This window comes from Microtus pennsylvanicus, chromosome 2 (assembly GCF_037038515.1).
Source record: "Microtus pennsylvanicus isolate mMicPen1 chromosome 2, mMicPen1.hap1, whole genome shotgun sequence".
In the NCBI taxonomy this organism is placed as follows: Eukaryota; Metazoa; Chordata; class Mammalia; order Rodentia; family Cricetidae; genus Microtus; species Microtus pennsylvanicus.
This window is the reverse complement of record NC_134580.1, coordinates 113692865-113719847: the sequence shown is the minus strand read 5'-3', so window position 1 is coordinate 113719847 and position 26983 is coordinate 113692865. Positions and strand designations below refer to the sequence as shown.

The window sequence follows — 26983 nt, the reverse complement described above, 5'->3', positions numbered from 1 at the left end:
ACCAAGCTGGGCACTAATTCCTAAATATACAGGCTTTGAGGAACCTCAAAGGTCCAGACCACAGCCGGTACAAGGCAGGTAACATAATAAAAACTGGAGCTCCTCTACAGACAACGTCTGGGCATTTAGAGAAGAACAGTGGTTATTAAAGTGGGCACAAAATCATTTTAAGGGTCCGTGATGTCAAGAAAAAAAATTATCACAACAGATTAAATCATATTTGCCACTTCTCACCTCTCACGGTCTCACAAGTCAGAGTCTGAAAGAGATTTCATCACGTTTGATATCTCAGGAGACTGATGGCAGCAGAAAATAAGAGAAGACAGATCGCTTCTGCTAGAAAAGACATAGAAAAGGCTTGCAGAAATAGAAGATGATGCCGCTCTTCTCATCCAGTTCCCACTGTTTTAAAAAGCACTGAGCAGAGTGTATGTCTTTAATCCTAGTACCTGGGAGGCAGAGGCAGGCTGATCTCTGCGAATTCAAGGAGAGCCTGATCTACACAGTCATTTGCAGACCAGCCAGAGACATAGAGTTGGAGACACTATCAAATCAATCAATCAATCAATCAATAAAAATCACTGTGAGAAACTGTTGAAGAAGGAACTCTATCGATGATCTAAGCCAGCTGTGGACCCTATTAGACCCCAGTACTGACCTGTCATCCAAGCAAGACAAACATACAGTTACTCATGTGAACATAATATGGGTTCATAAAAGTTAGTTGAATTAACAAACATTTAATGTTCTCATTTTGCTACCTAATACAACAAACATTTATGACATAAGCCATGTGACAAAAGCTTTTTAGATCCTTAGAGGTTTTCCTACGATAATAGAAGGGTTTGAGACTAAAATGTCTGATGCTCATCCCATGCTGACACACAAAGAATGCACATGCATGTTAAAAACACAAAGGAAGAAAGACGCGTTGGATAACATCCCAAGCACACAAAGCGAGCACACGTGCAAAGGAAGAGCAGACAGTGAGACTAGAGATGAGAGGGGAGCATGTGGGACTCCCTCGAGAACAACCCTCACACGTGTCATCATCGTTTCATAGTTTGGGTAGATGTGACATCCAGACGTCTCATTTATACAAATGTTTTATGCTCTTCATAATCATTTTGCTAAAAAGCAGCTCTAACTATAGAGCACATGATAGGGACAATCAAATCATCTGTCTCTGGTTACATATGCCAATAATAAAAATGTCTTACCTTTATTCCAGATGACACATAGCCCTAAAAATTCTCTGACATAATGAACAGGGGGGGAAAGAAGTGTACCAAGTCAATAAACACAAAACGTTAACCGAAGTTGTTATTTGTGTTGATTCAGAACTTTCCTCAATGTCACAAAGAAACACTCCATGAATAATCTCGTGGGTATTCAACTGCTATATTCATATTTTAGAAGCATAAAATGAAATCAATTAATAATCAGTAAACCACAAAGCCTAACACTAGCGCCTCATTTCTGTTAAGCCATCATTTATTTATACACATCATGCCAAGAGAAAGATGGACCAATACATTGGAGATTTTTGAATGAGCATCAAATATTTTCTCCCTCTGTTTTAATATGAGAAGATTTCCCATTGAAATGCTCTCACTTCCCCCCTTTCCATTTATACTGTATGAGTAAGTACCCTACGTAAAAGCCTTAGGTCTGAAGAGTATCTTCTAATGAGACTATCAAAGGTTTTTCTAAACATTTGTTAACTGAACTTGAATAATCAGGTTCCATAAACTTCATGGTGATCTAAGAAAAATTTTTTTAAAAGTCACTCAAGGGGCTGGAGAGATTAATTCAGCAGTAAAGAGCACCAGTGGCTCTTCCCGAGGACCTGACTTCAGTTCCCAGCAGCCACAGGACTCACGATGATGTAACTCCAGTTCTGGATTATCTGATGCCCTCTTCTGACCTCTGCAAGTACCAGGCACGTACATTCATGGTCAATAGACATATACAGGCAAGCAAAACACACATGCACACACACGTGCGCGCGGACACACAGATTTTTTTTAAATGTAAACATCACCCTAAATAATGCAATCCTGTGCAACCACTCTGGAAAGCAGTGTGGCGGTTTCTCAGGAAATTCGGGATCAACTTACCCCTGGACCCAGCAATACCACTCTTGGGAATATACCCAAGAGAGGCCTTATCATACAACAAAAGTATATGCTCAACTATGTTCATAGCAGCATTGTTTGTAATAGCCAGAACCTGGAAACAACCTACATGCCCTTCAATGGAAGAATGGATGAAGAAAGTATGGAATATATACATATTAGAGTACTACTCAGCAGTAAAAAACAAGGACTTCTTGAATTTTGCATACAAATTGGTGGAAATAGAAAACACTATCCTTAGTGAGGTGAGCCAGACCCAAAAAGAGGAATATGGGATGTACTCACTCATATTTGGTTTCTAGCCATAAATAAAGGACATTGAGCCTATAATTCGCGATCCTAGAGAAGCTAAATAAGAAGGTGAACCCAAAGAAAAACATATAGGCATCCTCCTGAATATTAACCTTCATCAGGCGATGAAAGGAGACAGAGACAGAGACCCACATTGGAGCACCGGACTGAAATCTCAAGGTCCAAATCAGGAGCAGAAGGAGAGAGAGCACAAGCAAGAACTCAGGACCGCGAGGGGTGCACCCACACACTGAGACAATGGGGATGTTCTATCGGGAACTCACCAAGGCCAGCTGGACTGGGTCTGAAAAAGCATGGGATAAAACCGGACTCACTGAACATAGTGGACAATGAGGACCACTGAGAACTCAAGATCAATGGCAATGGGTTTTGATCCTACTGCACGTACTGGCTTTGGGTGAGCCTAGGCAGTTTGGATGCTCACCTTAGTAGAGCTGGATGGAGGTGGGTGGTCCTTGGACTTCCCACAGGTCAGGGAACCCTGATTGCTCTTTGGGCTGATGAGGGAGGGGGACTTGATCGGGGGAGGGGGAGGGAAATGGGAGGCGGTGGCGGGGAGGAGGCAGAAATCTTTAATAAATAAATAAATTAAAAGAAAAACATCACCCTAAATGCTAAATGTTATGAAACCATTAAATTATTTTATTTCTAACAAAGCATCAAGTTTTTCCAAAACATAGGTCTATCTGTAGAAATGCTGAGAAGATTGAGGTAAGATTTCTTCAAGTCGTCTTGTAATCACGGTAAGTTGTTGTACTAACCAGTACAAAAACATTTCAGATAATGGACAACTGCAGAAAAGTAGATGTTAGCCTTAACTGGTAGGAGAACCATGTGAAGGCTTCAGTGTGCCTTGCTTTTTGAAACAGCCGCAAGGCATGGCCAGCGCACTGGTTAGTCCGTCTTATCCAGTCTACTCCGTCTTCCACTGCCTGGAGTTTCCACTGGGAAAGCCTGTAACCATGACCCTCAAAGATGTTCTACTCAAGATTGTAGGGTGAAGCTTAAAGGTGCGGCACTCATCTGAGAGACGCCACATGCAAAAGCACACGCCTCCACACATGTACATGCATACACACACACACTCACGGGCACATGTATGCATCTACACACACATGTGCACAGATGCACACACATGCACAAACACACAAAAGAAGATTTTTTTTTTTTTGCTCCTTTGTGAGTACCTAGTTTGGAGACCTCGGTCATACAGCAATTTGAACCAGATCCCATAGATTCCATTTCTCACCAAACACTGAGGCCTCAGAGTCATCATCTATATCCAGTTCAAGGAGGAAAGATGGAAGACAGGACACAGGGTTTCCTAAGCACTGCTTTAGATCTGACATACTCTGCTCGCAATCTGAGGGTGAGACCGAGTCATTACAAGGAAGGTTACTCCAGGAGTCCCCACAGCTGGACATCTGGACACCGTTCTAACTCACGTGTCCCCGAGGTACTGGTTTCACTGCAACGCACATCCCTGACACTTACGGAATGTGAACGTGCCCCAGAAGACTTCACTTCCAGAGCAAGCAGCCTAGCCCTGTCAAAACTGCGCTTGGGATAAGGAGTTTCCCAAAGGGGTATACACACAGCAGTGTACAGAAGCTGCAGCACTGCAGACAGGATGCAGACAGTCGCACAGCTGCTGTGTACACCAAAGCAGGGAGGAAGCATAAAGGGGGCACAGACAATACGCCTAAGGATTCACAACCTAACATAAAACAGAACGCAAACAAAACAGGGGCAGATCAACCTAGTCACGAGGATCAGGAACACAGTGGCTGTTCACAGACAGTGATTTTGATTACAGATTGTGAGTGTGAAAAACAAAATTATAAACATGACTCCCACAAAGGAAACAGGTTGTTCCACAAAATTCATGCCGTAAAGGATGTTCCTTTCCATAAGGAATGCCAGGAGATCCAATCTGAGTTATCATTGACTTAAGGAGTCACTGACGTACGGTCTGCCCTCGAATTACATACACCCAATGCAAGTCTTCCACCACAGAGCCACGCTCCCAGCTGAGGCCATGCTGAAATTTAAAGGACCGTATTTGGAACTGGCCTTCGTAGTGGAAGGCTCTTACCAGCTCAGCATGTAAGAAGTATACTGACTGCAGCATCATAAAGGGGCCTCCTCTACTGTCTGCAGTCACTCAGTTGTCTGTAAACCTGGGCGGTCTTGGCCTGCGAGATGTATTCACTCCACGCGACGACAGGACTAATGAGGTCTAGCGGAGTGGCTGTATCTTTTACACTGTGAATCTGCTTGCTGTAAGTGTGCAGATTCAAAACCTGGGTGTGGCCAAAATAACTGAACACATATTTTCATTTTTCATTCACAGTTCTGGTTTCATAAATCCTAGTCTACAGTCCACAAGAGAAACTAGAATTTCTCCTTACTAAGGTGCGTCACAGACTCTAACCTTTCGCTGCTTTTCTGTCTTTTAATTAGCTCCCCCCAAAAAACCAAAACAGAACAATACAAAAATCCTACTGACCTACACCATATCCACCAAGTTCATGTGATCCTCCTCATCATTTTACAACTACCCTGTCTCATAATCTAAAGAAAAGAATGCTATAGGGGTAGGCAAGAAGAATTTGGCCAAGATAGGCCTTGCTGGGAATTAAGTCATGCTTCTGTAATCAAGGCCGGGCGGTGGTGGCGCACGCCTTTAATCCCAGCACTTGGGAGGCAGAGGCAGGCGGATCTCTGTGAGTTCGAGACCAGCCTGGTCTACAAGAGCTAGTTCCAGGACAGGCTCCAAAACCACAGAGAAACCCTGTCTCGAAAAACCAAAAAAAAAAAAAGTCCAGAAAGTCTGCACTTAGCTGAATACTTCCAAGTTGCTGGAAGCAGGAGTAACCAGGGAAGACATGCAAGTTTCACGTCCCCTTCCTCATCTCTCATCCTAGGCATACCTTCATCAAGAGGCTGCAATGGTCTGGCCCTAGTACCAAAAGTTCAGTTCCCAGCCTGTTGTGTTACTTGGAAGGCATAGATTTTAGTGTGTGCGTGTGTGGGGGTGGGGGGGGGGGGTCCATCACTGGAATTGCCTTGCAAGGAGTTAAAGAACCCTTTCCCTCCCAGTGTCTGTTTCTTCAGGGCCATGAGATAAGTGGGTTCCCTATCATGTTATCTTGCATCCTCAGGGGCCCAAAGCACTAAGACAAATGGACCATGGACTGAAATTTCCAAAACTATCATAAACCTTTCATCCTTTTTAGTTGATTTTCTCTGGAATTCTGTTATAGTAACGGAAGGCTAAGTAATAGAGTCCTCTAGTAAAGATTGTACCCCTAAGTGGCCAACTTTCACACAGATACGTGGCTCTTTATTTCTGAGTGGTGCTCAGGATTGGTGTCGGAAAATGAGAAGAAGCGGCTTTCCTAAGGACGCAGATACCAAACTGTCTCAAGTTAGATCTGGTGGCAGAGCAGACACATGAATTATTTATGGTAGCAAATATATAACAGATATGCCTAACTTTGCTGTTAAATGGGATTAGCATTTCAGCTTTAATGAAGATCAATGTCTAAAAATCCGGGTCCTGAAAACCACACTTGTGTAACTCGACAGTCTGTCTCTCACACCATCGGCTCTCTTCTAATAAGAGCTTATCACACATGAGCCTCACTCTGTAACTGATACACACTTTGTGTATATCATCCTTGATGTCCAAATCTACAGACTGAAACTGTAGGGAGAACGTAATCACCTTCCTAACTTCATCACAACAACTGCACAGTAAGTAGTCGGCATGTAGCAGACGCGTGAAGGCCAGCTTGGGAGCTCATCCCTGTGATCTGCAGTTCACAGGTGTAGCACACTCGTGCAGTGCTCACACGCCAATGCTGAGTTTACACTGCCGGTTCAGTTCATCATAAAGAAGGCAACTACTTCGACTCCTCCGTCTCCAATTCCAGGATTGGAAAGTGATTCTTCCCCGCACCCAATATTCAGTTATCTAGTACAAGTTCTGATTTTCCCTTTCACTACCCAGGGGAGGACGGATGGTTTATAAGATATGGGCAGCTGCTTCAGGAATTCTCAGGCAAGCAGAACTGAACTTGTCCCTGGTGGAGATGGCCTTGCACTGTACTGGGATGGACACTGGAGGGGAATAACCAAGCTCCCGTCAACATCACAAATACGTCATTATAAACAAACAGGGAAGGTCCCCACATCATCACTTCTCTGCCCAGAAGCTTTCAGAGAGCCACAACCTCACCATCCATGGCACACTAGGTAATGCAGGTCATGACACAAGGCCAGGATGACCACTGTTCTTCTGGAAAACCCTAAGATCTGAGGAATCCATGATTCAGTGCCAGCTTTATCCAACAACCATGCCATAAAATGCATGCCTGGATCTTTCTTGGTGTCCTCGGATGTCTTCCTGAACATACACTGTCTTCAGAATCAAAGCCCCCAAACATGACCAGGCAGGGTGGGAACATGACTGCCATCCCAGTAGAGACGAAAGCATTATGATTTAGAGGCTAGCCTGGGCAACATAGAAAAACTCTTTCTCAAAACAGTAAAAACTAAATAATTAAAAGGGGGTTTTGTTTGTTGGCTGGTTGTTTTTTTGTTTTGTTTTTTTTAATTAAGCCCTGAAATACTGTCTGGAGCCTGGGCAATAGCAGATGTCATTCATTCTGCAGAGCGAAAAGGTGTCAGATAAAAACTAAGGCAACTTCCAGGGTAACAGTAATTCTGTCTGTGAAATTCAGACATCTGTCAGAGACTATGAGATTAAGCCAGTTTGTGTTGCACATCCACAATCCCAGCACTACAAAGACTGGACCAGGAACATCATGGGTTCAAGGTCACTGTGAGCTATAGGAATGAAAAATGAAATTTATGTCCTGGCAATGCTGAAGCATGCATGGACAGCCCATACACAGCAGTTCTGTTGAACGTGTCCATATTGGGTTTCATGGTCTAAGTTGATGAGGACAACTGACCAGGTCTCTTCCTCAGGAGGGCACCAGATCTCATACAGGTAAATGTAAGCCACCATGTGGCTGCTGGGAATTGAACAGTAACCTTTGGGAGAGCAAGCAGTGCACTTAACTGCTGAGTCTTTCCCAAAGCCTGAAGAAGGGGAAGATTTGACAAACTGGATCGGCCAGCACTATCTTATCTTTCTAAATCTTGGTTTCCTAGAAACACTTCCCCCAGGGAAAAGGAGGGACCTATTTAATCAAGATGGGCTTGATCTTTTTTAATATAAAAATGTGTGTACTGAGGGGCTTCCTTTATAACAGCTCACACGCATGGGCACTGCAGCTATCAGCTATTCTTGTAAAATAGTTATTCTTCACAAAGCCTGGCAAACACGGATTGCAAATTGAGTAATTTGATGTTTTAATTCAGTTTCCAGAGGCATATATTAAGGGCATAAAAAAAACGACTTCGTATACCGTTCAGGTTGTAATTATTGAAAGCAAAAAAAGAATACTAACCAAAGGTTAATTGATTAATTTTTTTAAAGATGCACACACACACACACACACACACACACCATTTTAAAGAAACATTACAGTATAGGATTCTGTGTCACAGAGATGCCGCCTCTTCCTGGAGGGGAGGGGCTGGAGAAGACCTGCTCTCCACTAGTGACCAGGCTGGCTCACAGCCATGGTGGCCTCATGCTCATATACCCTTCCAATCACAAAAGAGAAGCCTGAAAACTATACTTCGAATAGCTCCTCACAGAAACCTAGAAGAAACAGCTAAAGACTTCTGTTCCCAATGTCTTGATTTCTAAGAAGCAAATGGATAAAGCCACGTGGAAAACTAATCAAAGGCAATGAGTTTTTTGCAAAACAGAAATTAAAGCACTGACTGCACGCCTATCCCAATAGCATAGTTTCAAAAATGATGCTGAATTCCGTTACATCAATGGATAGATGGAGACATAAATGTGTCAGATTCCACTTTCACCTCTACTTCCCAGTGAGAACACTGAGTAGGAGGCTGGGCGGGGCTGGGCGGGGTGGGGCGGAGCTGGGCAGCCGGGCGGGGCGGGGCGGGGCTAGGTTGCTAGAAGGTAACAGACCTTAAGCCGCTCCTACCATCTTTTCAATTTTCACTGTCAAGGCAATGATCTCCACTCATGGCCTTTATTTTTCTTAGCTAAGAATCTTGATCAAGACAAATACGTCAGGAAACTTAAAAGATCAAACTTATGATTTTATTTTATACTTAAAGTAAATGTTTGGTATAAAAACCTGAATTTCTGGGGGCTGAGGGATAGCTCAGCAGTTAAGAGCACTTATGGCTTTCCCAGGGGACCCGAGTTTAGTTCCCAGCATCTACTTCAGAAGACTCACAACCACCTGTAACTCCAGTTCCGGGTATTTAATGCTACACTCTGGCTATAACGGGCAATCATACTCATGTGCACATAACCCCAAGACACACATGCACACACATATACACAGCATTAAAATAAAAATAAACTTTTTAAAAATCCCAGTAACTAAGGAATACCAAGTAAAACTTTTTTCTTCAATTATGTTGATTAAAGTATTTTAATATTTTGAGTAAAGTAAGTAAATGGTTTAGTTTAACTCAAGCTAGTCATCTTCTGCTATGTTATTTCTAATCAAATCCAACTAAAATGGACAATAGAATAATGCCCATGGGCTTGTACTTCTGACTCTGACCCTGAACCTGGCCATTCAAATGATTTATAGGTTCTGAAACAGTGTCTGAGATTCTGACCCAAGAGAACCTAAGGACCGGAAATGATCCAGATGAGTCATTTCCAGGAGCCGGCACGCCAGAGGAGTGTGTAATTCAGGAGCCACCTTCACTGCAGACAAGATTCTTTTTAAAACTTTAAATTGACAAATCCCCACACCATCTTACCAAAAGGGCCAAGAACCCAATCCCGTGACCACTACAACATCTGAAAAAAGAGCCTCTGGTTTGAGTTCCACCTCTGGTCACACTTAGCTCCAAACTCACCCGCATTAAAGCAACACAATTTCCGAACAGGGTCCCTGGTCAGAGAGCTGCATATGGGGCCCTTCCTCTCCTACTTTTCATAGCATCAGATGTCGGCCAGCATTACTATGACCCACAGCGTGAGCAGAACACATGGGGAGAGCAATAGCTGCCTACGCTATTTTCTTTTTTTTTTTTTTTTTTTTTTTTTGGTTTTTTGAGACAGGGTTTCTCTGTAGCTTTGGTGCCCGTCCTGGAACTAGCTCTTGTAGACCAGGCTGGCCTCGAACTCCCAGAGATCCGCCTGCCTCTGCCTCCCGAGTGCTGGGATTAAAGGCGTGCACCACCACCGCCCGGCCCTACGCTATTTTCTAAAATGAAAGTTGCAGGCAACCTGTGTTAGCAAAGAAGCTGAGACAGCTTGATGAGTGACATGCGAACATGAGTCATGACATGCATGGGCTTTGGGCCAAAGTATGGCACAGGAGCCAGCTGAGATGGAGCTACTTGTCAACTTTAAGTAGAACTGGCCCAAATAGCAGTATGACATACAGGATTTACTTAGGGTTCACTAACAGGAAAGAGTGATGGGGCAATTTAATGGAAGATGATGGACTACATTTCTGAAAGCCTGCTGTAAAACTCGGACTGCAGTCTATATATATTTAAAGTTCTGCTTAATAAAATGGCTTTTAAATGCTCATCGCATAGAAGGTAAGTGAAAAGATGAAGAAATGCATAATCAAAACTATAACTAATTTCTGTTTTCAAAAGAAAACAGGGTGGAAATTAAGAAAGGAGTCCAATAAAATAATCAATATTGAACATCACATTTGGAGAACTTAATGTCCTGGCGACAGCTTTAAAGCTTCAATCCAGTGTCCAAAAGCAAATCAGAAAACACAATGGATGAGATGGTGTCTTCATCAGGGTCTCTTATTGCTGCTACAAAACACCATGACCGAAAAGCAGGTTGGAAAGAAAAGGGGTTTATTTGTCTTATATCTGCACATCACAGTTCCTCATTAAATGAAGCGAAGGCAGGAACTCAAACAGGGCATGACCCTGGAGGCAGGAGCTGACACAGTAGCCATGCAGGGGTGCGGCTTACTAGCTTGCTCAGCCTGTTTTCTTACAAACCCAGGACCAGCAGTCTAGGGATGATACCACCCACAAAGGGCTGGACCCTCCCCCATCGATCACTAACTGAGAAAATGCCTTACAGCTGGATCTCACGGAGGCATTTCCTCAACTGAGGCTCCTTCCTCTCTAAGACTCTAGCTTGTGTCAAGCTGATACAAAACCAGCCAGCACTTATGGCTCAATGGTTAAGAGCACTTGCTGCTCTTTCAGAGGACCAAGATTCGACTCCTAGAACCCACATGTCGGGTCCTACCATCTGTAATTCCAGTTTCAGGAGATCCAACACCATCTTCTGACCTCCTGGGTAAAGACACATAAAATACATATTTTTAAAAAAGAATAACAATCATATATTTACTTGCAGAAAAGCTTTTATTTTTTGACTATCTCATGATTATTAGAAATGGCTGGCAGTAAAATATACCTGTGATTAAACTAAGTGGGGAAAAATGGATAAATGACCATTACTAATACTAGCAATGTGGTATGACTTATGAACAAAATTCTTTGTAAATAAGAAATCTGAGAGGAAACAATTCTTTGAAAAGATGGTTTATTGGCTCAAGCTCTGGGGACGGCAGATATAAACTATTAGATGCAACCTGCTAATGGTGGCTAAGTGATCTATGGCCTGGATTATTCCATTGATTTTACCTAAAATTTCGAAGAGACAAAAAGAGGTCATATGAGGCCAAAGCCCAGCTGTTACAATAAGCAGGAAGAGTCACACTCCAAGTAAATGCATCCTCAAGGTCTCAGAATATGACTTATTGACACCCCACCCTCACTCCCCACCTCAGACTCCACTGCTGGAAACCTAACCCAGACAGAAAATAAAAAGCAGGATTTATGTCGTGATCTGAAGCGAGTCTGTGTACAGTTGTGTCAGGTCTATTTCAAAGCCAAACCCAGCACAAAAATCAAACTAAGGATCCCTCTAATGTGCAAGACCCAGCACTGAATCCTGACATTCAGGTAGGGAAAGGGAAAGGAGAAAACTTCCCAGCAAGGTAGTAGATGAGAGACCTTATCAATGCACTCTGTGAAAGGAAGCAATCAGCATAATGTACAATAACCCTTATTCTTGCAGGAGTCAGTAGCTGTAAAAGAAGTTAGCAAGCCAGGTGAGATTTCCAGGGGAAAGCAAGTGACAGCTGGAGGCTGGAGTCACTGCCAGCCACAAGCAGCTGGGCTAGGTGGAAAAGCCCTGGGGAAGTGCTTCCCCTCACACACAGCAGCGCTGATGCCACAGACAGATGCACAATCATGGAGTGGATACATAATGGGAAGGAAGGTCCAAATGCTGGAGAGGCCAAAGCTGATGCAGGGCTTGGTTGAGGTCAATGGGAGCCTTCAGAAGGCAGCCTCTACCTTCCCTTCCTCTACACACTGGCTCCTCAGAAAGGCTCAAGGGAAGAACTGCATCAGAGCCTCGTACACTTCTATACACACCCCTGGCAGGGAGCGAGGGACCTTAAGCACGACTAGAATGCATGGCAGGCTCACCCTCAAGGACGCCACTAAAATCAGTAGGACCCCACAGTGATAGCTCCTGTCCTGCCCTGCACAATGGTACTGATCCAGAGAGAGCACCAGGGAGGGAACTGAGAATCAGAGCTGAACTCAGGGAATCTAGGCCAGGAACTAAGTAATGGGACTATGCGGGATAGTGTTATGTCTACTTGACACAAACTGAAGTCATCTGAGAGGAGAGAAAATGCCTCCATAAGATCAGGCTGTGGGCGAGCCTGTAGCACATTTTTCTAATTGGTAATGGATGGAGGAAGACTCAGTCCATCGTGGGTGATGCTATTCCTGCACCAGTAGTCCTGAGTTCTATAAGAAAGCAGGCTGAGCAATCCATGTTGGGCATGAGTCAGCTTCTGCCTCCAGGTTTTTTCCCTGCTTGAGTTCCTGTCCTGACTTCTGTCAATGATGAACAGTGGTGTGGAAATGTAAGACAAATAAACCCTCTCCTCCCCTACTTACTTTTGGTCATGGTGTCTTATCATACCAATAGTCACCCAACTAGGACATGGACTAAGCCCCAAATCTGGATTAACATATTTGAACTAGAAGTAGTTTAAATTGTACCTCGCTTACAGCTTCAGAGATTCAGTCCATTATCATCATGACACAGGGCATGGCAGCACGCAGGCAGAATTGGTGCTGGAGCAGCTTAGAGTCCTACATCTTGCAGGCAACAGGAAGTCAACTGAGACACGGGCAGTATCCTGAGCATAACAAACCTCAAAGCACAGTGACATACTTCTTCCAACAAGGCCATACCCACTCCAACAAAGTCATACCTCCGAATAACAGCACTCCCTATTAGATTATGGGGGCCAATTACATTCAAACTACCACACTGCCAGTACAGAACTGTCCATGATATGAACAAGCTGAAGAAATTTATGACTGCTAACCCAATACTCAGCCCAATAGAAGATGTCTGGCAGAATCCTTGGAGAAAGACAAGCATATTCAAGAATGACTAATGCCCAGCAGAAAACAAGTACAAACAGGGAGACATCAAGCAATCAGTGACAAAAACCTGTCAATGGTAACTCTAAATATCAATAGACAAAATCCCCCAATCAAAGAAAGATGAGCAGACAGACATTAAAACAGGATCCATCTATTTGTTGCCTAAAAGACTGCCTTCTCATCATAGGCAGATACAACCTCAGGGTGAAACAACAGAAAGGGGTATTCCAAGCAAATGGAACTAGAAAGTCAGCCTGGGTCACTGTTTTAATAACTAAAAAACTATACCTCCAATCAAAATTAGAAGAGATGGAAAGGGTCACTTCATAATGAATGAGGGAAGAACTCATCAAAAGAAAATTACAGTTCTAATCAGATGTGCACTGAACACAGGTGTGAGAGTAATTTCCTAAAACTAAGGCACATTAACTGTAACACAGCAACAGCAGGTGATTTCAATACCCAGCTCACAAGCGACAGGAAATAGCCAGGGAAACATCAAGTAAAATGACAGCGTGCATCAAACAGACCTAACAAGCAGCTACAGAAAAGTCCACCAACCATTGCACAAACACACATCCTTTTTGGTAGCCTATGGAATGTTCTCTGAAACAGATCATCTAGTAGGACCTGAAGCAAGTCTTAATATAGGGAAACAGAAATAATTCTTTGTATCCTGTCTGATAACAAATAAAACACAATCAGTCAGAGAAAGTGCAGAGTAGGCACAAACATGAAGATGAGGGGACCACTGGAGAAATCACGAGGGAAAGCTTAGGATCCCTGAAAATAAGAATATAACATTCCAAACTGACAGAATTCAATGAAGGCAGTTCTAAGAGAGGAGTTTACAATTGTAAGTGCCTACACTAAAGAATCAGAGAGATTTTTACACCTATAAGTATCTACACTAAAGAATCAGAGATTTAAAATAAATAGTGTCATCTATACCTTAGGGCCTTGGAAAAACAAGAAAAAGCCAAACCGCAAACCGGAAAGGCAGTAACTAAGATCAGGCCCAAGAGTAGATGTCAAAAACAATACAAGGAAATCAATGTAAGGAGGAGTTGACTTGATAAGAGGTAAACAAACGGGCAAGCGCTTAGGCCATACTGACCAGAAGAAGACGCCATTAATAAAAGCATAGAATTTATATTTTTCATCTATATTATTGTAGCAGCAATTAAAAAAAAATGACTGAGTTCAAGCCCAGATGATTCAATAGTGTATTCTTTCAGACCTTCAAAGAAGAACCAATGCTTCCCGAACAATTTCATAAAATAGAAAAGGAATAGTACAAACTCAAAGGATACAACAACAACAACAACAACAAAAATCTTGCTTCCAGCCATGGTGGCACACCCCTTTAATTCCAGCAGTTGGGAAGCAGAGGCAGGTGGATCTCTGTGAGTTTGAGGCCAGCCTGGTTTACAGAGTAAGTCCCAGGACAGACTACAAAGCTACACAAAACAAAACAAAAACAAAAAACAAAGCAAAGCAAAACAAAAAAAAAACTTTGCAAACTAGTTCAGTCACTATGGAAATAAGTATGTAGGTTTCTAAAAAGCAAATCAATAAGCCTATCACGTGACCTATCTATACCATGCCGGAGTGTTTAACTGAAGGACTCCAAGTCATGGGAGAGACACTTGCACATCCATGCTCCTGCAACACTGCTCACAGTAGCTGTGTTCTGAACCTACTTAGGTGTCTGCCAAGAGAGGAGAAGAGGAAACTGTGATTCACAGACACACTGGAGTTTTTTTGGCTATAAAGAACGAAGTTAGGCCAATTTCAAGACAGAACAATTGGAAATAATCATTATGCAAATAAGGTCAGTCTCCATAAGACAAACATTGCCTGTTTTCTAGTCTTTACTGATACATAAAGTCAAATGTACAAATGGCATGAAAGTAGGAACAAAACTGTGAGAAACAAAGGGGACTAACGGGAGAGGAAGGGGTTGAAGAGAGAGGAGCAGGGCATAGCAGACTAGGAATACCCTCAAAGTACATTATAGACCAGCATGGAACCGGCCTTAGGTGGGTGAGGGTGGGGCTCCATTGGTGGAGAATTTGCTTAGCATGCAGAAGTGTCCTAAGTTTAGGTCCCAGAACAGCATAAATGGACCACGGTGGTACTCAGTGTCAACTCCATAGCAAAGTGATCTACGCAGAATAAAGGGCACCACCACTGGCAGCCCCTGACCTTGGGGGTAGACACAGGAGTGCTGCTGCGGTTGAATTCTGGATCAAGTGGACATGTAAGACTGTCAAAAGAGAGGAAGGGAGAGAGGGAGAAACGAGGAAGGAGGGAGGAAAGGGGAGAAAGGGAGAGCAAAAGGAAAATGATCTTATGAGTCTATGTATAATTTCTACAATAGTAGTAAGAGGAAGGAGGGAAGAAAAGAGGGAGGGGTGAGGAGGGAGAGGGGGAAAAAAAGAGAGAATATGTCATCATTTTCTGTATTCCTTCTCAGTTCTTCCTGTTCCACAACAAGCTGCTTCCCTTCCAACAAAGAAAGAACGCCAAACTTTACAAAAGAAATTTATCTGACTTAATGAGTAAGCATCCAAATGCTGGAAAGAAGACAGAGAGGAAAATCAGAGTCACTTGGATTTATGAGGCAGGCTTCTGAATTTATCTGTGAAAAGACGGAAGGTCAGAGAAGGGAGTGTATTGGTAATCACTGGAAAGGAGTTAGATGACGGAGGTCAGTTAAACAAACTTTAGTTGTTTGAACTTCAAAATCACACTTCCAACAATCTACTCCAAGAGCTAAGAGAAATCTCCATTATTTTACAACCATGTGTAGAAATTTTTCACTCCTACAGCCATAATTTAAAGTCCGATCTTACTAGATTGGGAGTCATCTTTTGTGGACTTTATATATTACATAAAGTAGCAACTCATACTCATACACAGCTCAATTGTCGCGTCACAAAATCGAGGACTAAATCTGTTTGAAGTAACAAAAAAAAAAGTCCCCAGGTGTTATGTCATGCCTATTTTTCTCACAGTGACAATCCTGACTTCTTTCTGGATTGGGATACGCCAAGGCAAAAAGATCTGTGGTCTAGGTTTCCTCTGAAACAAATGGCAGCAATGTGGCAGTTTTGACCAGCGCACTGCCGCAGAGAAAGCAACAGGAATGCATCCCCTTCTCTCTTCCCCAGGAGACTCAAAGCCATGTCCCACCTTGCAAACTGAAGGAGATGAAGAAAGGCAACAAATCTGGCTTTTGGGTGGCCTTGCTGAAAAGCTATTTACCTCCCAGTTTTTCGTGACAGGTGTGACCGATTTCTATGTGGTTAAGGTGGGATTTCACTGCCCAGTGGATTCTAAGAAGCCATACGTGACTTGTTTTTCCCTTTGCTGTGTTCTCAGAGGCTGCCCCACTTCTACTGTGATAATCACTGCTGACCTCATCAGCAGCTCGGAAGACTATATGTATCTTATACCCAAAGCCAACACGGCTGCTAACAAACCCTCAAAAGCAACAGGCCATGTCCACCAAGCTATGCTGTGCCCTCCTGGGGACCATGGGATGGAACAGAATGATGATCAAAGGAAAAGTATTCAAAACGCTGTTCCAATGACCAGAGAAATGAGACACTTCAGGTTTAAGGGAAGCTTTCGAGACCCTGTGTCTCAACAGAGAAACACAAGTATGTATGGGCATGACTAGATTATGGCAAAAAAACAAAAACATCACTAACAAATGCAAGAGCTCAAAGACACTGCTGAGGGCTTAAGGGATAACCTGACTCAAGGGCCACTTACTGCTTCCATGGGTCCCAAGGCACCAACCTTCTGTAGAAGGTAAAATTCTGTTTTTCACTATGTGTGTGTGTGTGTATGCACGCATGTACATATGTGTGTGTGCAGACGTGTGAACACTCCATACACACTCAGAAGCCAGAGAACATCGGCACTGAGGGTCCTCTCTTGTTCTCTGCCTTATTCCCTTGATTCAGGTTCTCTCACAGAAGCCCCAGTGATCTTCCCGTTTCCAGTTTCCAACTCCTTCCACCCCCCTCAAGGTCCCATACACCCCCATCCTTGCCTACTGCTGGGGTTATAGGAGAGTGTGGTCACACCTGGCTTTTTACATGGATACTTAAGATCTAAACCCAGACCCTCAATCATGTGCACCAAGCACTCCTACCCATCTCCCTGTCCCCAAGCCATCTCCTGCCATTGACTATCACATAAACTATGTAAAGCTGTGCTACAATGGTTTATGCTGCATTTGGTTAATGATGTAAAGACATGTTGCTCTGCCTGCCTAAGGCACCTGACTGAGCTAATAAAAAGTTGAATGGCCAATAGCTAGGCAGTAGAGGGATAGATGGGGGCTAGTGGACGGAGAATAAGTAGTAGGAGGAATTTAGGCTTGGGAGAAGAGAATGAGGAGAGGTAGCCACCAGACAGCAAGACACTGAGTAGGGCATAAAGAATGAAAGAAAAGTAAAAAGTCCCAAGGCAAAATGTAGCTGAAGAGAAAAAGGTTCATTTAAGTTATAAGGACTAAGCAGGACAAGCATAAGATAAGGCTGAGTGTTCATAACTAATAATGAGTTTGTAGTGATATTTTTTTGTGTGTTTTAACAGATAAAACTTGCCTGAAGATCAGAATGCAGAGCTTAGTCAATAGAGGCCAGGCAGTGGTGGCACACACCTTTAATCCCAGGACTCAGGAGAGAGAGGCAGACCCATCTCTGTTAGTCCAAGGCTACCCTGGGTTATACAAAATTGATCCAGTCTCTAAGGGAAACAGAGCTCACACAGTGATTCCAGCACTTGAGATCCCACCCCTTTAATCCGAGTACTACGAAGGTGGAGACAGGAGTGATATGGCTGGGAGGAGAGAGGAATATAAGGCAGGAGGAGACAGGAGCTCACTGCAGTCTGAGGACAGGATCACCTCTTTGGCCTGAGCATTGGTAGTGCTAAGAATTCTCCAACGGCTAGTTGCTCTGATCTTCATTATTCTCCCCTGATAGCAGACTCTGAATTTTTATTATTAATTCGTGTTACATAAGTCTCCGTGTCATGATTTGGGAGTTGGTTGGTGGCCCAAAGAATGCCTACTACAATCCCCGAAACATAAAATTCCATAGTGAGTTCTCACTCCTCACATTGGCACAGTGTAAACTTCTAGAGCCCAGGAAGCTGGCAGTAACTATCAATAGATGTTAAATAGCTAAATAAGTAAATCAATGTATAGATTACTTTTTAAGAGACTTTATAAAGAATATACAATCTTCCAAAAGAAAAAAAAATGAGTTGCAAAGACAGTTCAACTGAACCAGCACAGTATTTTCATTGCTGAATGTCTCCAGTAAGAAGGGCTCTGCACCCACCACGGCTATTCACCACCAGAACACTGTTTGGCGCTTTCTACTTAGCTTTTCACTTAGTCTTCACAGCTCCACAGTCTGCAGCATCGCCTGCAGATGGGCACATGTTTAGAGGGAGCTGAGGAGAATGGCTGAAGCCATTGACCTGGTAAAAGGCAGACCTAAGGAAGGTCAGTGTTCATGTTCTGTTCCTCCGCACCTCCCGCTTCGGTCTTTTATTAAAACATTATTTGCAAACCACACATCGACATTAGTTCAGGAAACATTTGAAAGAACCTTCATGTAATATATGGACCCAAAAGCAACCTCAAGCATAGTTAGCAGACATTGCTGCACGTGACCCTGACAGGGATTTACCAACGTATCTGAGCAACCATGGCATGCTTATGAAAAATCTACTTATCCAACCTAGACAAGCCTAAGATTTCAGTGTCCCTGAGAGTTAGAGGACCCATTAAAATCTGGATCTTAACTGTCTCCCCATCGAGTTCAAGGCTTGGTCCACCCCCCTCAACAACCTCTCACCCCATCCTCCAACACACCCCCCTCCCCAGGGCACTACGCTGAGAGTTTGGAATCCTCAAGAGGTGCATAGTAAGAGGTTTTCAGATCATTGGTCTGTGTTTAAAGGGAACAATGGGACCCTAACACCCTCCTTCCTCTCCAGGCTCCCCACTCCCACTCCCTTTCCTTCCCTCTCTGCTCCTGGCCAAGACAACAGACTTCTTTGATCAAGCATGTCTGCAGTGCAGCAAAATGAAGCGCCCTTTCCTAAGTTGCCAGGTATGTCAGGCATTCTGTCACAGTCGCATACAGCCTGCACAGATCCCTCCTCATAAACGGTGCCCAAACACTACGGCACCCCTGTCATGGTTGGAGACCTCTGACCCTGGATGGCCTTACAGATGAAATCCACCATTCCTTAGCTGGTTGGCCCAAAGCGGTGGGAGACAGTGAACTCCAGCAAGCCAAAATCAGGGTGGGGGAATTGACCAAAGAAAGACAAATTTCAAAGGCCTACTGAACCACATTTCCAACACCTTTCCTTGAATAAATAATACCTCGTTAAAGCTGATGGAAACCTCAGCGGAAATATTTATCCAGTCAACATGGTAGTGACATAAGCTGTTATGATAACACACACACAACACAGTTCAACAACTTCATCAGTGCTCATGGGGAAGAAACAGACTCTCCACCCCCGAAACACTTGCTAATTATTTCGACACAATATGTGCCGTCGACACGATCTGCTACTGAAGGAAAGAGTGAACAACAACACATTAGCCAGAGCCGGCTGCTCCGCCACCCAGGTGATGCAACTCTGCAGGTCTGCAGCAACGAGGAGTGTTTTTCCAGGTCATCATCTCCGTCAAAATAAATGCCAAATCCCCATGTGGATATGAAAACTGAATGTGTTAGAAGCCAAATTTATTTGAAATTATTAAGTGACAAGGCATATTTCCATTGTTTTCTCGCCCTTTCTGTTAGTTATCTCTGCTTTGAAAATTTTCCACGCAGGGAAGCTTTTTACTTAAAAAAAAAAAATCTCAATTTAGGGTGATGTGGGATTTTTGTTCGTTTGTTTGTTTTTTCTTGTTGTTGTTTACCTCAACAGAACCTTTCTTCTAAGAGATAAATATACTTTCTTTCTTTTCTTCCTTCCTTCCTTTCTTACATTTCAATACTTTCCCCACAATACAAAGCAGGGAGACATGCTCTCACATGGCACCCTGATGCTAAGGATCCTTCAATGGAGTTATTTCTCTGTGTCTTCAGCAAAGGAAGAGTGATTTTAAAAGGTTGGATCACAAAGAAAGAGGAGGAAGGAGGCTTTCAAAGGCAGTATCTGGTGCTTACTTCGGCAGCACTATACTAAAATTGGAACGATACCGAGAAGATTAGCATGGCCCCTGAGCAGAGATGACACTCAAAAGCACTATCTGGCAGCAGAGATGAACTCTGTTTTCAACTTCTTTCTCTATCTCAAACTATAGGCTTCCTAGCCAATTGGATCCTTTATAAAAAAGCTCACCTTGCAGCCAAAGGCACTGATGTTCCCCTTCACTTTTGAGCCTGCTGTGGGTCAATGGTCTTAGACCCTGCAACGTTTATTGTATTGTTTTAATAGAATGCTGATTGGCCAGTAGCCAGGCAGGAAATATAGGTGGGGTGACCAGGCAAGAAGTAGAAAAAGGACAACCAGAACAGGAGAATTCTGGGAAGAGGAAAGAATCAGTCTGCAGTTGTCACCAAGATGCAAAGGAAGCAAGATGAGAATGCCTCATTGATAAAGGTACAAAGCCACGTGGCTAACACAGACAAGAATTAGGGGCTAATTTAAGATGTAAGAAAGAGTTAATAAGAAGCTTGAGCTAACAGGCCAAGCAGTTTGTGATTAATGTAGACCTCTGTGTGTTTCTTTGGGACTGAACGGCTGTGAGACTGGGCAGGACAGAAACCTCTGTCAACATGAGCCCACACCAAAAAGAAACCATTCCATGTACACAATGAAATACTGAGGTCCATGTGAAATTAGCTGCCATACAGGATACCAAGACTGGAGCTAAAGACACGTGTGTTACTGTAACTCTTCTCAAGTTTCAGTTGTCTTTCCTTATTTCTTTCTCTGTATCTTAAAGTAATAAGCAATGACTGACTTATCTCAAAAAGATGATATAAGCAGATAATCTACAGATAAATATGAGGAGTTATACTTAGCAGACCTCTGATTACACTGGACATCTTTCTAGACATACAAAGTCTTAACATGAAAAGAATTCTTGGATGGCTTGAGGTTTTTTATGTGTTTGCTTGTTTTAACTTTTTATTTTGCTCTTATTTTATGTGCACAGGTATTTTGCCTGCACACTCCTCTGTGCACTACATGAGTACAGAGCCTGTGGAGGCTAAAAGAGGGCATCAGATCCCCTGCAACAGGAGTGAGAGACAATTGTAAGATGCCATATTGGTGCTCAGAACCAAACCCAGGTACTCTGGAAGAGCAGTCAGTGCTCTTAATCACTGAGCCATCTCTTCCACCCCTTTATTTGTTTTGCTATTTTATTTTATTAAATATAAATTAAAGACATTCCACCATGAAAAGACAATTTTTTGGAAACTCGTGGAAAAAATGTACCAACAAGAAGCAATGTGCTGTTTCTTCTTCTGGCCCTGGCCGGATCAGCTGTATTATGAACAGACTGGGGTACCACTATTCCTTCATGCTTTCCATTTCCAACAGCATTTTCAGAATGATCATGTGATATGTTTATGAGCTCAAAGTTAGCTTTAAGACCCTTAGGGAATGGAACTGGAGAGATGACGCAGTGGTTAAGAGCACTCACACTTCCTACCGAGGGTAGGGAATTCAGTTCCCAGCTCCCACATCAGACAGCTCACAACTACCTGTAACTCCAGCTTTGGGGCTCTCCAATACCATTGGCCTCCGTGAGCACCTTCACTCACTCGCAAAAACCCACAGACCACTCAAATGCACAAAATTAAAAATAAAACTTTTAATTAAGAAAACTCTTCGATACTACCAAGATGTAATCCTATTTTTATTCATATCGTAGGGTAAATTATACATGTTTATAAATTTTGAAGCATGGTGACAAGTAACATTGACCAAAATTAAATTTATAATTTTAAAACGATTTCTCAGCATGTGTCACCAGAATGTATCTGATTTGGGAACAAAATCACGTTAATTATTTTGAAGTTATTTTCTAAATCAATAAACTAATGCATGTATTTTATAGCCATCTATATCTGAATTATAAATAAAGGGAAAAAACTGAGCATGTTTTATACTTTATGCCATTTATTCTTGGCCATTTATTAAAGTGTATTTGTTATACTTCTGTACTGGCTAGTTTTATATGTCAACTTGAAACAAGCTAAAGTCATCCGAGAGGAAGAAGCCTCAATTGAGAAAATATTCGACTGTAGGCAAACCCGTAGGTTATTTACTGAATTAGTGATTTAAGGGGGAGGACCCAGCCCCTTATGGGTAGTTCCATCCCTGGGCAGGTGGTCCTGGATTTTATAAGAAAGCAGGCTGAGTAAGCCACAGGGAACAAGCCAGTAAGCAGAACCCCTCTATGGCCTCTGCAACTCCTCCTCTAGGTTCTTGTCCTGAGTGAGTTCCTGCCCTCACTGTTTTTGATGATGAACTGTTATATGGAACTCAACTCCCCATGGTGCTTTTGACCATGGGGTTTCATCACAGCAATAGTAACCTTAACTTAGACAATTTCATACACAGTATTACATTATATGTTATTATACTGGGACTATCAAGTACACATTTCTATTTACATGTATGAACACATATTTCTGTGTGTATGAACAGAAATGCGCGTTCATCATATAAACAAGCATATACAGAATACAAAAAATAATGTCTACAGCCTGCACTGGCTAAGATTTCTAGCAGAGACACCTGCCCATCCAGTTCCTGCCTTGATCAACCTGACCAACTAGTTTGAGCGAACAAGAGTTCTGAATTACTTTTTCTACTTCAGTGGCCTATTATTTAACCAAATAAGTAAAGAATAATTGCAGATTAGAAATCTCATTCCTCCAACTTTCCCTTACCCGGACACCAATACAACAGTCACCTTGACTGTATCAATTAGTCATTTATTTCCTCCTTAGGAATTTTGTTACAGAGCAGGGAGGTTATAGAATGTAGCAGCTCACAGACAATGAGTGTTTCTCAAGGTTTAAAACTCTCGAACATCTCCCTGCTGAAAACCTAATCTCTAAATTCCTTCCAAGAGAAGCAGAATGGGAACTGTCCAGGTGTTTCAGATTTTCACTGGAACTCTTGATATGCCTGACAATGAGAGCTGTTCTTTTGCAGATTCACAGGCTTTGTTGCCCGGGGCCAAGTGAAACTAGAAGGCATCCACACTCAGGAGCCCACAGAGCAGAAAAAGAATCTTTGAAGACAATCTAATTGTTCCCGTTCCTGACTTCTTTACCCGCCCCACCAAGTACCGGAAGCCATCCTCATAAACGTGGCTATCTGCAGCGAGGAAGGCTGCTAACCCATTGGATATCTGGGTGCTCGCTCGCTCACTCATGGCTACAGTCCCTGTGAGTGCTGCCTGCCATTACAAAACAGTCAACAGAGGCCCGGGGAAAATGCCTCAAAGTCTGATAGTAGAAGACTTTCCCTGCAGGCCAAGTGTGTTATCCTTCCTGAGATGGTCATTTTCGGTGATTCTGTTAAGAGCCCCACCCAAGTAAGCTTCCTGAACAAAGGTACAAGAACAATCCAGTGAAGTGCCACTAGAGGACAGGTGCTAAATTCTGAAGTGGTTATCTGGACAGGGAACACTTTGACCAAAGTCATATAATCCAATGACTTTGCAAGAAATTCCAAAGGATAGGTCGGGGAAAGTGTGAGAAAGAAGAGTCATGCAGCCAACAGCTCTGCTAAGTGCAGCAGCCTTGGCCCGATCCTGTAAGGACTAACTTTCTTCCTTATGGCTGATGACCAAGCCTTGATCAGCTGGAAGAACAGATATTAAGAGAAGACATAACAAACTGGATAAAACAATGGACACTCTGATTGACATCTGGGTACATTATTTTTTAGTATTCAAAATTAGGTTGCCCCAAATATATTATGATGACTCAAAATTATAGGGTATGCCAAACATACCATCCAATGGAGAGGATGGAGAAAAATAAAGATATTTTCTGCTTGTTTTGTAATGTGATCCAGTCAACAAACCAGTTACACTGAGGATCTACCCTGTAGATTTGTTTCCATGAACTTGAGTCACAGAGAAAACTGAGACAACACTGAAAAAGCAGAAGTTCAATGCATTTCAGAAGCCTTCACCCCACAGCCCAACTCTATCAAAGTAACCTTCCAAGGAGAGAGACTGAACATCTCACCCAGACAGTCAAGCTTGCCAGAAGAAGTCCAATTATTCAATCAATCAATCTCTGCAAAGAGACTCGTGCGCCCTCTGGGTATGAAATACACGAAAGGTTTGAAAAAAGATCAGGCAAAATGGACTTGAACAGAGAGCTCGCGGCACAGAGAGCAGCCCCTCCTGGTAATAAAAACAGAGACCTGAAAGCAAGCTCAGCAAGCCCAAGCCTTCACTTATCTCCCCTTCACAGGGAGAATGGTGTGGCTTGCTTCAGGAGAGTCAGTCAGGGCATGGCCAGCTACCAGGCAATTCTCCCAACTCCTTTCTTAGAGCCTTTTCTCATATCCTGAGAACCTCCAATGTGAGTATTTTCATCAGGGATACAATACTCAACTTGATCAAAATCGCTGGTTGGGTTGTTAGGTACCAACAGCCTAGATGACCTGGGGAATGAAACACAGAGGAAGAAACCTTGAGGGCATCTGCCTCCAGCTCAAACATGGCAACGTGCTTCCTTTGCAGTCTGGAACCAATGATTTCAACGAGACTGTTTCCTTATCCACAGAATGAGGATATCACCACAAACCTCACAGGACAGAAAAAAAAAAAATCAATGAGGAAGGAATCAGTATTGCCCACGGTCATTTGGCCTGTCAGGGACAACTCTGGGTGGCGATGACACACGCTCCTACCAAGTTTCCTAAGCTTCCTCCAGAAGACTGCCGGGAGTCCCAAGCTTTGACAAGACACTTAGAAAATGTCAGTTTCCTTCCCAGACATCGATGCTGTACCTGAGAGTGTCTTCAAAGAGCCCAGGACCATGGACTATGTATGACATCTATCCTCTTGTGTCTACACAAATGAGTTTCAGATGTTCACATTTTCATAAGTCTTTGCCTCCCTTCACAAGAGCAAAGTGAACTACGGAGAGGGATGAAGAATTCCAACGATGACTTAATCCCCACCACCTCCTCTATTCCAAACTGAGTCATGCAATGGGCACACTGGCATGATTCCCTCAAACAAAGAAGTTTAACTGTTAAGATCTTTTTTTCCTTTCAAAATTAAAAACAGCAATTCCACTGTTCTAAGCTACAATAACCAAAGAATCATGTTGTCCCTGGGACTGTAACACCAACCTACAGAATGGAGGAAGATTTTTCAGAAAATGAACTGTTTCCAGCAAGTAAATCTGTGATGCTTAAGGTAATCCCCCGCTGAAATGCTCAGGTCTTGGCGGCTTTCAGCATTATTGGACTGTGTAGTTGATGATGGCATAGGGATGGACGTCTACAATCCCAGTGGGATTTATCTCTTTAGATCATCAGCCATCCTAAATATCAAAGTCACAGTCAAGGTCAACATATTCCCACTGAGGAAAGGAGGTGTCAGCAAGGTGGACGATGCCCATTTATGCTGCCTCACATAACCACATGGAATTTAAGTCTAAGACAAAACTTGATAATTAATGTTAAAAAATGCATTGCTTAGATACCAATTATAGAAACAGCAGAATGCATAAAAATCCAAACTAGGATATAAAAAAAGAATGAACTAAGTAGAGATGTAGAAGAGCAGCATGTGGCCTCTCTCCTCATCTTATATATTAATTTTAGGGCATGTAGAAAAACCTACTGTGTGCTGGCCATGACATGACTCTGACTCAAAAGCGGGAGCCTCCCTGTGACTGAAGTCTTTTACCGCACAGTTTACACCTTATTCAAATGAATTCAAATGGCAGGAGCTGCTCAAGTGAATCACTGCCATTTTATACATATACTGAGAGAAACTACATGTCCTATCTAACCTCATTCCGTGACGCAACTAAATCGGGCTGTGGAATAAAGTACATCATCTCTACACAATCGAATTCTCTATTACTTAGCAGTACGATATTTTAAAGCTTACTCCACTAGTAAGGTTTCACAAAACATGCACATATTCCTTCGTAATTTAAAGCATAATAATACAATGCATTCTATTTATGATGCCTTTATAGTCAATATACTGAAGAGAAATCACTTAGCAGGTGTGTTCCCTGTTTTATAACCTCAATTCCACAAATATCTTATTCCTATATCTGTAACTTGTATAGAAGTAATTAAATAAAATACCACACTCATAACAACTCCACTCTGCTGAATGTGTTCCCCCAATGAGCACCAAATCACAGAAACTGGTATTCGCTACCTAGTGAAAGTCTCACGATAATTTATTTCCCGACAGAAATAGATATTCCCTAGTCGATCATGAAAATGCTAAGAAAAAAAAAACTTTTATAAAACTACCCTAGAACTTACACTAACAGCAGAGAAATTCCACAAGTACATGTCATTTATAAAATTATAAACGAGGCAATAATTTGAATTAATAATCATGGAAAATTATTTAAGACCATTTTTTTTAATATGGTACCTTTCGATTCCTGGATTTCTCAAAGATGTGAACTTAACACAGTAAAAACACGTAAGAAAGACAGGACCTACCTATGCTCTACCCTCCAAGCCTTAGGAAAGCTTCTAAAAGCGCTGTAAGGCAAGCTTCTGAGGAAAGGAGCTCATGCTCGAAGGCCAACATTAATATTCTGAGGCGAGAGACAATGTGTGTATTTAGTAGTTCATTTCACCATTCTGTTCTAAATTGCCAAGCACTTCCCTTCAATATACCTTCC

The 26983-nt window shown here is 42.7% G+C and overlaps 1 protein-coding gene and 1 pseudogene across 9 annotated transcripts in view; one reads left to right on the top strand and one right to left on the bottom strand.

Annotated features, from left to right (window-relative positions):
* Plcb4 (phospholipase C beta 4) overlaps positions 1-26983 on the bottom strand; it is a 358529-nt gene that overhangs the window by 315576 nt on the left and 15970 nt on the right. The window lies entirely within an intron of this gene.
* LOC142845261 (U6 spliceosomal RNA) lies at positions 20269-20385 on the top strand (annotated as a pseudogene).